Here is a 14,012-nt window from a genome sequence, read left to right on the forward strand (position 1 = left end):
TTTCTGTTTGGTCTTATGAACCATTTGGTTCTCCTTGAGCTCACCTTTTTGTTTCTTAGCTTGACATTTATGGTGTCTATTCCTTCCCCCAGGGTCATGTCTTGTTAACTATTTGTAAGGGTTGATCAACATCCTCTGGTTTTCATTTTTTTTTCCTGCTTTTCTTTGAAGTAAATAATTTGTGTATCACTAAGGTTTTGTTCTTGCTAACCTGAGAAGAGACTTTGATTTTATATTTATTTTGTGTAGTCAGGGAGTAGAAAGGTGAATGTCGTTTCTGTATTTGATCCAAATATTGTCGAAAAAGCATATTCATGGCCCGGTGTGCAATAAATCAATTTTCACACACTTGGGGATACATTGCTTGTATATTTTAGGTTTGCACAAAGCTGGGGGCTAGGTGGTATTCCACAAAGCAAGCCCACCACATGGGACTTCCTGCAGTATATTTATACACAAAAACTGCAGAACTAGTAAGTTTCCAAGCCCATCCTCATTACACCGATTGGTTAGTAATTTGATATAATTCTAATAAGCTTGCACAACTGTTTCTACTGTCATGCATGCTCAGGGGAGGGGTCTTCACCTGGGCAAGAGCCTTCTTGACCTAGGGGTGTGATTTTTAGTATTATCATGAGGGTACTTCAGTTAAGGACCTTGAGTCTTGTTGCCAAGTTGGCAGTGCACCCTCAGAGTATCCTTATTAACTCTCTCTTTAAGGCCTAATTGTTCCAGAGTGTCTTTGCTCAAAGCATGGCTGTGTACTTCTTTGATTACAGCCTAAACTTGTCAGCTTAACATACACAAAGTATACCTTGCACAACACAATCAAACCATTTAAATGTTCTGAGTTATCCTTCAACCAAAACCAGTTCAACACAGTGCAGAGCTAAAACTTACAGCAAACTACACTGGAACTTAGGGAAGGCCTGAAATGATCCCCTGAAACAATTCAGCAAATTATAAGGCAAAATTTGAGAAAACTTCTTGCAAGTGCAGCTAAGGAAGTGGCTAAGAAATTAATTGAGAAAGCTGTGGTTTCAGCTCTGCATGTTTTTTACTGGAACTTGATTTCACCATACCCTGTAGTATTTTCTCATTCATGTTCTTCTAGAAGTCCAGGGGTATATCCTTCTTTCCGTGTGGATGTGGCAGTCACTGGTGAAGTGAGAGGGTTGTACCTCCAGCTCTTGTCTGCCACTTGCAGGCTCGTCTACCAATTCACAGAACGGTAAAGAAGGCCTGTGCTAGATAGACATAAATTTAACAATTCACAAATGGTTTGGGGATGACAGTGCTGGTCTTGTAGAAGAAATTATAGTAGGTAATGCTTCTTGCTGGGAAGTTTTAATTTTGGTACTGAATTGATGAATGAAATTAAATTTTCAGTTTATGTGTCTGTGACTGCCTGAGCTGAAATGGTTTATTAAAAACTTTTGTTACTAATGGAAGGCAAAGCTCCATGGAGGCAAAATGCAAGAAAGCAATTTGTGTGCATTAGTGCATTTATATGTTGTACTCCCTGCATACAACATTTTCATCCATTTTCATTTTCCCATGAAACAAGAACCACATTTAATCTGATCTGTATGCAACTTGTGAATGTGGGCAAGCACTGGATAGGATTTTTTATTTCCTTGTGCTGTAAGTGGAGGTGGTGATAATGAAAGAAAGGTAACCATCTGTACCAAAAGACTTAATGCTTGCAAGAGCAGCTTAAAGTTCATTTGTGATGTTTGCTTAAACACAGAGGAAGCGACTCAGAATTTTGGAAAATGAGAGAGCACAGTACCTGCTCCTTTGCTAGGGGGCATGTGTCCCTTTGTGAATCACAATTTTCAGCTTCCTATTGTATGAAGGAAATTTCCTTCTATTTCTCCATAAATCCTTCAGCTTAAATGCCTTCCTCAGAAAGGCAAACAAGAGGGTGTAACTCACCTCTTATTTTGAATGGTGGTAGGATTTTTTTTACATAGTGCAGTGCCATTGGTAGGCTTGAGAACAGTGTGCAACAAGCTTGTGTAATACACTAGGTTTCCACTGCATTTTTTTCACAAATCTCTCGTGCTCAGTGCTGCCCTTCCTCGCTCTAGTTCTGCTGCTGGGTGAGCAAGCCACAAAGGGTTTCCTGGTTTGCGGACAAGGCAGTATCCCTGAATGTAATGCATCCTCTTGGTATGTTCCCAGTAGGCCAGAATATGTAAATATCCTTTGGTTTCTATTCTTTCAGCTGCTCCATATGAAATCTGAATAACAGCTTGCCCAACTTGGTATTTTCTTCCCTGTTTTTCCTAGCCAGTACTCACGAAAACAATCTGCCTTGTGCATTGTATGTAAATATTTATTGTGTGGCACTGGTGAGAATACCTATAAGAACCAGTGTTGTCTCTGTTTACTGGTGGTTGGTCACGTTAGCATTCTTTGTAGCCAGGGCCTGAGGACATGCTTGTACCAGGGTTGCATTCAGATGTCCTACCAATCACCAAGCAACAAGAAAAAGAGCAGAGCAGGTGCTTATGGCTATCTGGAAGGGAGCTGGAGAGCTGCTTCACGCTGCTTGATTTTAAAAAACATTTAGGCCAGATGTCTGACATCATAACACTTTATGTCATTGTTTGTATCAGCACTAAAAGAAGGTGAATTTTACTGTACCAAAACATTCTCGACTCATCTTGCAAGTTGCTGTAGCGCAAATGGGCTAACAGATGACTATGTCTATTTAAATTAAGTCCAAAAGAACACTCAGATGTGTTCCCTGTTCTTTTTTAGAGGGCATGTTTCTTAGAAGCTTGCTGAAAAGATTTTTCCTCTCTCTCCCCCCTCCTCCCCCCGGGAAATCTGTAATGGTTTCATGATTCCACAATGATTCCAGGGACATGTCAAAGATAACACACACTGAAATCCTCCAAACATTTTTGTATAGTAAAATGGTTTTATTCCAAACCTCAAAAAAATCTTTCCTGTCAACAGGCCATAAATACTATATTTAAAGTACTAAAAGCCTCTATTAATTGCTTGTGCTTATTACTTGGCCACTGTAATTGCAGTTGTTTCTCTCAGAATATCTACCTGGGCTTTGTGAATGGTATTTTTAAAATTCAAGAGTAAAATACTCCTTTTAGTCAATCCCTTCTTAGTTAGTTAGGTAAAAATGAATGCTCTGCTTGCGTGCTTTCACAGACGGGATGACATAAGGTAGCTTCTGCCACTGTGGCTATTTCAAGAACAATGTAGCTAGGAACTGGGAGGTCTGTGCTACAAAGTGCATGGAAAGGAGACACCATTAAGTATGCAGATGAAGGTTTACAAGGAGGAAGATCTAGCTTGCTTGACTCCTTACTTCACAGGTACCAAGTAGCTCACTTAACATTTTCCCCAGAAAAATTAACACCTGAAAGGTTGTTGATAAAACACAGAGACCGTCTTTCCTAAGTTAAAATTCTCTACAGCCTTCTCTTCTTTGCTTCTCTTTTCTGTATACAATAAGCTCTCTTCTGCAGGTGCAGAGTAAAATATTCCCTAGGATTTAGCCAAGGTTGCACTTGTGTTCTGAACCCAGGTTTGCCTGGAGAGAAGCGAGTGTAAGACGGGAGCCAAGTATTGCTTTAAGACAGGCTCTAACTTCTCTAGTAAGAAAGCGGATAAAGCCAGATGGCAGAGATCAGTCTTTCCAGTGGAGGGCCACTCCACCAATCCTTGGGCAGGTATTTTCTGGATCTTCTACACACATACCTAGACATGTTTAACTTGGAGAAATGCAGGATGATTTCAGCTGAGGATGGAACAATACTGTGCCTCCTAACCTGTCTGAGGCCTTATGTGATAGAGGAGACAAGCAGAAGTACAAATTGCATCATATTTATATGAAGGTAGATGGAGTCCAACACAAGAGAGCTACCTGGAGAAAGCACCTTCTTTCTTGCAGTCCCATGCCAAGCCAGCCCAGAGATAGAGAAAAGACATGGTCCTGGGCAGGCATATGAAAGCCGAGGAGGCTAGTAGGGACCACTTCCCTTTCTTGGGTCACTTCTTTTACCCTCTCCCACCTTGGATTCAAGATGAAAACATGTGGGCCACTCTCATACGAGTGCATGCCCTCATGCTGTTGTTGTGCTTGTGCCTGACTGATGGGCTAGCTCCTTTTCCCCACGCTGCCCTGCTTCGTCTGACCCTACAATGCCCAATGTGGAAGGAGAGCATTGCCCATTTACTGTGGGCGTTGTTAACCTGGGCGGATAACCACCAATGCTGGCACATAGTAAACATGTATTTCTAGCTATTTTGTTCTTTATCTGTGACCTAATATGATACCAGTAATACTACTTATGACATCGACCCACACAGCCTGCAGCTGAAGTCACAGTAGCGGGGTTAATAAAAGGAACTCTGTGGTGGCTGTGCTTGGCCTCTTTGGGGTTAAAGGCAGCAAGTCTTGTTGCTCTTTTGTTGTGAGCAAGCTCTTCTGCCCTAATTCAGCTCCTGAGTTTGGGATCAAAAATCCTGGAGGACTTGTCATCAATGAAAAGCCCAAAATAATGAGTGAGATTTCTAAGCAAGATTGTTACCAACTCACCTCTCCTTATTATTGATGCGTTGCTTAGATAAACATCTCTTTCCTGTAGAAAAACAGTCTTGTCTCACTTGCCTGGAAAAGTTGTTCCTTCTTTCAGTCTCTGTAAATAACCTCTTTCAAGGCTTCCTTTGCCTGGAGTTGCATTGAAATGAGTACTGATAATAAGCCTCTGTTTCTGCCTTAGTTGCTCTTCCCTCAAGCCCTAGAAAACTTGCTTTTCTTGGTACTGCGAGATGAGTTGTTTCTCTGTTATACAATGTCTTCCAAAATTCAGGAGGCACTGCTGCTCTTTAGGGTAATGAGCTGCAGGTCTGTGCTAATTACATAAGGGATATTTGCAGCATTGCTTGTCAGCTACCTCTGCATATATGTCTGTCATGGTGTCACCATCATTTCTGTCCTTCCAGTCTGAATCCTGGTGCAATGAGCACAGCTAAAGGCTGGACTACTTCATCTACCTTCGAGTGAGCTATGGTTAACACAGGTTGAACGTGCTGAGCAGGGTATAGCTCAGTTAAACAAACTGGTGGGCTAAGAGGATGGAGGCCAGGAGCATAACAAGCAAGTTCTGCCACTGTGCTGCTCAGAGCAATCCCTAGAATGGTACTAGGCAGCAAGGGCTATGAGGTACACCGCAGTGCTCCTGCTACTACACAGGAGTGACTGTAGTGCCTGAATAAGCAGGTAGATAGATATGAATTAAGTGGACGTATAAAGCGAAGAATGTTTGCAAGTGGGCTCGGCTCATCTGGAGATTGTAACTTACACCAGTGCCACTCGCTTTTACAAAAATATAGAGGCTTCTTTTTGCTTGCTTACTTCTACCCATGTGGGACTCATTCTTTCAAAAAAAGTAAAAGCAAGCAACATTAGTGCCTTTTAATATGACTACACTACTTCAGAAAATGCTCTGAAATGCTGCTCTCTGTGATTGTTACTGCATAGAGATCACTCTTGTAATTCAATGTATTAAAACCAGAACAACTCAAATCCTTCTCTTTGTAAATTAGGACGCCTATGAAACTCTGTACGAAGCTTTGATACAGAATCTCCTGGCCAGTATAACTAAAGGAAAGTGATTGTCTAGAAAGTTCCAGTCTGGAGGAAAAGTCTTTATCAGTGAGCATCTGAGGGATTCCATGTGGATCTTTCCTGGAGTGACACAAAAATAAAAAGACCAGCCTAAAACAGAAAGCATTCTGATACTTGTTATCTCCTAGGGAGAAGGAATACACCTGCTGTAGAGAGAATCCTTCCAGCAGGCTCAGATGGCTTGATACCAGGAAACCCGTGAGTCACAGCAGTGTTCGGCAAATCGGTTTAATCATTCATTTGGAGGGCTTCCAATATCAATACTTACCCATGGAATTCCTGGAATTCTGAAGGCCTGCACTTCCCCGCATTTACTTGGAAGCTACTGATATCCCAGTATGTTGCCACTTTCAAAGAACTTTGATTTTTAAAGGCACCTGTAGCATTTCAGAACAAACTTTAAAAAATAATTTCTAAGAGAGATCACCTATCCACATGGAAGTCTGTCACAACAGTAAGCTCTTCCACCCCACTTTACAACAGGGGTCCTCAAACTATGGCCCGCGGGCTGGATACGGCCCCCCAGGCTCCTCAATCCGGCCCCCGGTATTTACAGACCCGCTCGCCCCCCCCCCCCCCCGCCGGGGGTTGGGGGGGAAACCAAGCAGCCGCAGATGGCTGCCTGCCACTGCATCTGCACCGGCCCCCTGGTTAAAAAGTGTGAGGACCCCTGATTTACAACATCTACAAAATCTCCAACCTTACATTACCTTGGTCATGCTATGCTAAGTTAAGCAAATTGTTTTTTCTAGACCTCTCTGTTAAGTGAAGGAACTGTGAACTGGGATTCAATTTGCCTAGGACCAGACAAACTGGCAGCAGCAGAACTTGGGTTTGAATCTAGTATTTCTAGCTCTGGGTCCCAAAAGTGTATGGTCTATAAGCCCAGAACATTTTCTTCACGCTTGGTGACAGGTAGCTGCAGTAATCACTGGTCAGCTCTAATGTGAAGGTAGACTGCTGCATTTTTGCTTTATCTGGCAGGTAGGCCTATCTCAGTACAAATAAGTTACACAGGCAACAGCAATTACCAGGAATGCTGAGCAAAAGCCAGTGTTGTAATTTAGAGAAGAGGCAACTTGGGGGTCATATGATCCCTTCTCGTGTAATTGCAAGAGTGCTTCAGGAGGGAAAGGTGTAATCTGTTCTCTGTCTATGGTGGATAAGATAAAAGCAGAAGGCTGAAATTACAGGAAATTTAGATTAGATATTTTCCACTTCTTAAGACAGTGAAACATTTGAAAAGATTGCCTGGGAGAAAGTGGGATATCCAGGCCTGGAAATAATAGGAATGGCTAAAATGGTGTTCATGCATTCAAATAGATGGTATGGGCTAGATTAGCATTTTTAACCTGTGGAATATTGACCACGGAGTAACAGTCCATGAGACACGCAGGGTCCATGCAGCATGAAAGGGCAATGCAAAAACAATGTAAAGAAACCAGTCCATAGCCAACAGGGATGTGGCAGATGTCTGCCCTCTGCTCTGAGGGACTATTTGACATGTTGGGGACAAAACCATTAAAAAAGCATTTCGTAAAAAGCTAACACTTGGACCAAACACTGAATAATGTACTCAGGCATTACCATCCCTCCTAATGGCCATCAAGTTCTGAAATGCTACATGGCTTGTAGCCTTTTCTTTCCTGTTTAAATACTGTTGAGACATTTTTTACTAGCTGGCTTTCTGGGTTCCCCCAGACATCTTGTCTAAGATAATGTCAATTTAGAGAAAGTAACATACCTGGAGATTTTTACAGTGTGTTGATAACAAGCAACTACTGCCAAGAGCCATTCCTTTGTCACTGAAAGCCCCCAAGAGCCTTCTGCATTTTGAGTGACTACCAAAGCAACCAGGGATGCCTCAGGATTAAACATTGCAATTCAGTTCTGCCCCCTGTACGCTACAAGGAAGTTCTTGCTGGGATCGACAGACTCAGGAAAGGGTGGACGATGGCAAATGCCACACTGTAACTTGATTCAGCTGTTTTCTTCATAATTTCTCTGTCTGTGATGTTGAGGCAGTAGCCTGTGCATTTACCAAAGTTACCCTTTGGTAACCAGGAAGTCTTCCCTCTGCCAGCAAACAAAATGAAGGAGTCCTCTAGTTAGAGCTGGCAGAATTTCAAAGGGACCAGCAGTGTTGTTGGTGTTGAATCACCAGGAAAACTACTGCCTTGTTTGCCTACTAGCAAGGCACATGAATCACAAGGAGCTTCCACTAATGGTAACAGAAAGTACAGTGTTTTGTGAGGTTTCCATTCCTATGGTTTCACTCTTTTGGCCCTGCCTCAGGCATTTCTCTCATTATTTCCCATATCCCATTTGTATCCTGGTGGATACCTCTGGCAGGCAAAAAAAGCGCCTAGGTGAGTGGACCACCTGCTAATGCTGACTGCTGCCCAAAGGGATGTGCATCTCCTTGTCTTTCCCTTGGAACAAGCATTAATAAACTGCTGATTTCTATTAACCTATTTTTCCCTGAGACCTCTGTCCTACTTTTGTTTGAAATTAGCTAACTGGTTCAAAAGATATTACAGGAAGCAGACACATGAACAAACAGATAACAGGTAGCTTAAACCTGTAAGCTTTGTTTTCTTAGAAAATCAGGCTAAAACAAATATTGTTTAATCAAATGGTTGCTGCCTGTGAGTTGGCCAAGTCAGGCACCCAAGAGAAAGCCTGCACCTCAAAAACCAGGGGGCCAAATCCAGCAGACTCCCTGGAGGGGGACACTGAATAGAAAACCCCTTCCCAGGCTGATCTGATTGAATCCTCATTGATCCAGTACTGCTTCAGGAGACTGTGGGCACGAGAGATGAAGATCGTGGCTGAAGGACTCGGGCTGGTCCCCATCTCTGATGGTGCCTTCTTTTGGGACTAGAGGGAGAAGCTAAGGTGATGGGTTGAACAATATGGCAAGGGGGGAACTGCAGAATCTCAGTACAAAGTATTGCCTTCCAGGACACCTTTATTAGCCTCCTTGTCATGTGATTCATAGTAAAACATCAGCCTTTAAAAAAAATACCACTCAGATTGAACTGGACACTTTCTGGGTAAGAAGCAATGCTTAGAGAACATTCTGTGCATTTTGGTCTGTCCCACAGGGTAAACAGTAGTTACATCAATAGTTTTAGGTGGTATGTACTGTACCCTATTTACTGCAATATGCTCTGATCCTTGAAAGCCTTCCACTATGTTCATCTTCAGGATGGCTTTCATTCTTTAGTCCACTCCAAGGATGTTAGTTTTCCTCGTAGTTGTCCAGTCTGTCAATGCAATCTCATTTTAATTATATAATGCCATTGCCTAAGGATCTTTCCAGCCCATGTGGGGAGTTTTGGACTGGTGACTTGTCTTGCCATCTTTAGAGAAGATCTTGGTGACTTAAGATCCATACTTGGTGACTATGAGATATCCATATGACTTGAGGCATAGATAACAGGTTGTGTGGTGTACATACTTCCACCTCCAACACCTTCTGTTCTCTGATCTATAGGAAAACCCATGCTTGTGGTGGCCATTAAGACTGATGATGTTGATCTGTTCACTTCTACTACCTTGCTCTAATAGATCTCCAGCCACAAACATCGGCCAAAGTAATTTGCTGGAGTGTATGCCCAACCCCTGCCAATTTTTGTAAAGTACCCCTTGGATCCCAGAGATCTTCTGGCTTTATTAAATTCAAACATGTATGTTTATAGAGAAAAAGAAAGGATCTTTGGCAATCTCATTTTGCCAAGTTACCTCAGTGCACGTAACACAAGGCTTCTTTCCATGTGTTTGAATGTTTTATACCCAGAAGAGACCCTTCATGAGGTACCTGCAAATCCTCAGGCTGCATCAAGTGCAGCTCTATGGCTCAAGGCCCGTAGTGTTGATACAAAGATCTTTGCAATGTTCACACTGCATTCCAAAAAATGCATTTCCTGCAGAAAATGCAAAAAGGATTCTTCTCATGCCACCAGCTGATACAGTCGTTTTGTGTCATCATAAGCCTGCAGAATTTGATTTTTTTTTTGGAGATGAAAGCCATTCCTTAAGCAAGTCCGTTATTTAAGCAAATTATTTTAGCAATAATCACATTCCCATTATGGGAAGTAGAGGGGTTTTCCATTGTTCTTTTGGCTGTTAGTAACCTCCAGTGCAAATCTGTCTGCCCCCCCATAGATGTGTCTCAAGAACTGATACATGAGGAGTTCTTTGGAAGAGCTGAACCTTTATATTTTACCTACAGAAAACAGTGATCTTCTGTTGGTTTTAGGGGAGCTGCTAACACACTGACAAATACTGACTAGCAAAAAGAGGCAAAAATCTCCCATCCAACTCATATAATTCCCTCAAACTCATATCCAAGATGTAAGTCAGATTCATTAATCTGAGTTCTGTGATTGAAAGGTGCTTCCCCATTCAAGCAGGAGGAAGGAGGGACAAACCTGAGTACTTCGGAACATCATTCTCTTCTTTTTCCACCCAGATTCAATAGCTCAGCTTCTGGCAGCCTGGGAAAATTCAGGCTCTCCTTGAGGGCTCGGTTCAGTAAAGCTCACCGCTGAGGCAGCTGGGCTGGCTGGCTGTTTTGTGGCCACTTTGCATGTGGTAAATGCACTGGAGCTCACGCCTCAGCATTGTACTTGACCAGCACCTGAAAATGTGAGTGTGAATCTGAGATATTTGAGTCCTGGTTTTATAAACCAGTTGTGTGCCTGCCTAATTTCATGTATGTGACTGTTTTCAGTGGGACTGAACCATGGACTGAGAGGCACCAAGCTGAAAGACATCTGGTTTATTGCTATGCAAAGAGCAGCCTTTTCATATTGACTGTAGCAGTCACTCGCATCTGTGGCTTGATGTGTCATTTAAGTTCTCTGCCTGAGAAATCAGATTGCTAGGGTTTGCCTTTTTGACATATGATGTAGGAGGATTAATTCATGTGTGCCCTGGACTTCAGAGAAGTCTGTCAGTATGAAAAACTGTAATTAAGAATTGTTCATCCTGCACTTGAGAACACTTGCACAACAGCCTTATCCTTAGCTCTGGCTCACTGTTTGCCACTGCTGCTCAAAGCAGTAAAGGTTGAATGTGCTCAGCAGGAGCAGAATTAGACTAAAAATTTACTTTCAAGACAGCCATTGGAAATGCAAAGTTGGGGAAGAACCTAAAGCTTTTAGAACCAAGGGAGACTCCAAAGGCCAAAGCAGTCAGTGATAGATTTCCATTGACTCCAGCAGGCTTTGAACCAAGTCTGTATCTCCCACAGGTGTCTCAGATAGTTATCACTTCATCACCATACATACCTCTTCATCTTCTTCTCTCAGAAAACAGGAATCCAGCAAGCTCTTCAAGCCAGGAGACAATTTTTTCTGACGTCAAGGAAAGGGAAGAAAACAGTATGTTGTTTCTACAGCTATCAAAAATCTAACATCCTAATATAAAAATATAAATGGAAAAGAATTGTGAAGGATTGGAATATATACTTGTGGAAGTGAGCAGCTTTTTCCCTGGGGCTGAATTTGGACTTGGATTTGATCTTGAGATAGCTATAGAGTTGTAAAACTAGTTTAATGGAGTTGTAAAAAGTCAGTATGATGCTGAAGGAAAAAAAAGATCAAGCTTTCAGAAATAGAATAAAGAAGGACTTTGGGATTTGAGGGAGTCAGGAGCAGCACATCTGTGTCACCTGTAGACACTGGATCCATATGGAGGTGGTGAGTGATAGGGAGTGGGAAATGACAGGCAATGCCCACCAACACCTTCAGTTGTTCAGATAAAACCCACTTTGCAGAAGACTGGATCTCCCTTGTAGAGTATTGTATTGTCCATTTCATGCCTTTAACATTCTGGGTGAGGATTTCTTGGAAGTAAGGGGAAGAAAAGGGATAGGTGCTGTATAACCAGCTAGCCTGGCTCTTAGTACACAGTTATCTAGGGTGCGGAGGAGGATGTATGGAAACTGTGAAAAGTAATGCTGAGGGCTAGAGCACAGGAGCAGGCCGGAACTATTTTATCCAGTTGCTGGTGGAAAAGTAAGGCTGAGGTGAAGGGTGGGGGGAGCAAAGGTGACAGCAGCAATTAATTGGGGGGGGGGGGGCGGCGGGGGGAATGTTGGAAAAAAAAGAAAAATGGAAACATGCTTCTTGGCTGTGGAGCATTCTGTCTGCACAGGGTGGGCCTGGCTAGATGTGGCATTCGGCAGAACTTCCAGATAGCAGGCAGAAATGAGAGTGGGGTGGGTGGGAACTTCCTACAGCTTTCCTTCTGCTTCGAGTAATGTCGAATGTCGAGTCTATGTGCCCATGTCACTGGCAGCGGGTTGGTCCCTGGCCAGGGGCAGGGTGGGAATGAACAATTGGCTGGGGAAATAGCAATAATAAGATAAGGATTGCTGGGGAGGTAATGAGCACGAGACTGGGGATGTACAGCTGTGGGGCACGAACACTTCCCTGGAGGGGCAGCAGCAGTATATAGCAGGGGGGCAGGGGGATTGAGAGCTCCTGTGTTGGGGTCTGTATTTGAGTGCTGTAGGAGGCCAGGGCTGTAAGGAGCAAGAAGTGTGGCTGGTTGTGAGGAAGTGGGGTGGTACATGAGAGGGTGGAAGTTCAGAAGATGCATGCTGATGGTGACATTTAGGAAGAGGGAGAGGAAGAATTTGCAAGGATGTCTGGGGTCCTGCTTTGGAGAGGAGCCGGAAACTAGGAGATTTACAGGAGAAGACAGGACAAGAGTCTTCTGCTGTATCTTGTTTTCTGCTGGGATAGAGTTTATTTTCTTCTTAATCGTTGATAGAGTGCTGTGTTTTGGATTTAGTGTGAGAATAATATTGATAACACACTGATGTTTTAGTTGTTGCTAAGTAATGTTTACCCTAAGTCAAGAACTTTTCAGTTTCTTCCTGTGCTCTGCCAGTGAGGAGGTGCACAAAAAGCCAGGAGGGAGCAGAGCTGGGACAGCTGACCTGAACTAGACAAAGGGATATTCCATACTGCAGAACATCATCCTCAGTATATAAACTGGGGGGAGCTTGCCTGCGGACTGGCTGGGCATCGGTCAGTGGGTGGTGAGTAATTGTATTGTGCATCACATTGTTTTTTTTCCCCTGGGTTTTATTCCTCTCTCTCCCTCTCCTCTTCATTATTATTATTGTTGTTAGTACCATTATTATATTTTACTTTATTTCAGCTCTTAAACTGTTCTTATCTCAGCCCACGGGTTTTACCTTTTTTCCAGTTCTCCTCCCCATCCCACTTGGTATGGGGCGGGGTGTGAGTGAGCAGCTGTGTGGTATTTAGTTGCTGGCTCGGCTTAAACCACAACACCCTGGCAGCCCGTATTCTACCCGCAGCTTCAGTGGCTGACACCAGCACACACTCCCTGCCATCTGACGCAAGGCTATGCCTCCCTTGCTCTGACCACCCGGGCACCCTGCGGCTCTTGCTCCCTTAAGGCTTTCCGTCTCTTCAGATGACCATCAAGGCTGATGTTAGCCCAGGAGGCTGTGCAGTTGCCTTGCGTGGCAGGGTGCTCCAGAAAACAGGCTGCAGAAGGAGAAAGCGCGGTACCCCCCCGCCCCCGGCAGCGCAGCCCTCCCTGCTGCCACCGCGGCTGTTACCGTGGCGCTGCGCCGCACGGTGCCTGGCGCTGCTGTCACCCCAGCCGGACACACGATACCTCCGCATCGCGGCTTCTCGGCTTCGGCTCCTGTTCTCTGCTTGGGAAACAAACGGTATCTTCCTTTGTTTAGAAAATCCGCCAAGAGACCTGCCTGCGGGGACCGTCCGCTTCTGACCACAGTCGGTGTCGATCTGTTCATGGTGGCAGGGCTTGCTCTGTCCCAGTGAAATGTGCTTAATTGTCATCATTTAACCTTCCACCTTTTGTCATTTGTGACTGATGCAAGCTCGCTACCTGGGGAGACCTGGGGAAGGATATGCATGCAGCTGTCTTGTCCAGCTGCTTGCCCACACTCATTACAGCTTTGTTTAAGCAGAGGAAGCAATCTTGTCAGTACTTTTCCTCTCAACGGTGTGGATTCCCTTTTTGGCTGCAGCATTTTGGGTAGTGGCTGCTGTATGAATGTGCCACAGTTGCACGCCATAGTGATTTCATTTTGGGGAGGACAGTGGGGTGATGTGCCCTACTTCTGCTTCAGTCTGAAGGCTGCTTGTTGCATGTCAGTGCAGCCATAGTTGTAGCTGTGGCAGTCCTCCTCTGACTCAGGTTTCCCCAGCCCTGGTAGTGCTGTAAAAAGCTGCAATTTACCCTTCCCTTCAAAAAAGGCCACTGAATAAATGTTCCCTTCCCCTCACTTCTCACTGGCTTGGTATCTGGTGTGCAGTCTCAGTCCAGT

General features: G+C 44.0%; 1 protein-coding gene across 1 annotated transcript in view; it reads left to right on the forward strand.

The window, feature by feature from the left end:
- The window catches only part of LOC102056638 (PH and SEC7 domain-containing protein 3), a 140,467-nt gene that overhangs the window by 1,411 nt on the left and 125,044 nt on the right, over positions 1-14,012 (forward strand). The window lies entirely within an intron of this gene.

Source organism: Falco cherrug, chromosome Z (assembly GCF_023634085.1).
Source record: "Falco cherrug isolate bFalChe1 chromosome Z, bFalChe1.pri, whole genome shotgun sequence".
In the NCBI taxonomy this organism is placed as follows: domain Eukaryota; kingdom Metazoa; phylum Chordata; class Aves; order Falconiformes; family Falconidae; genus Falco; species Falco cherrug.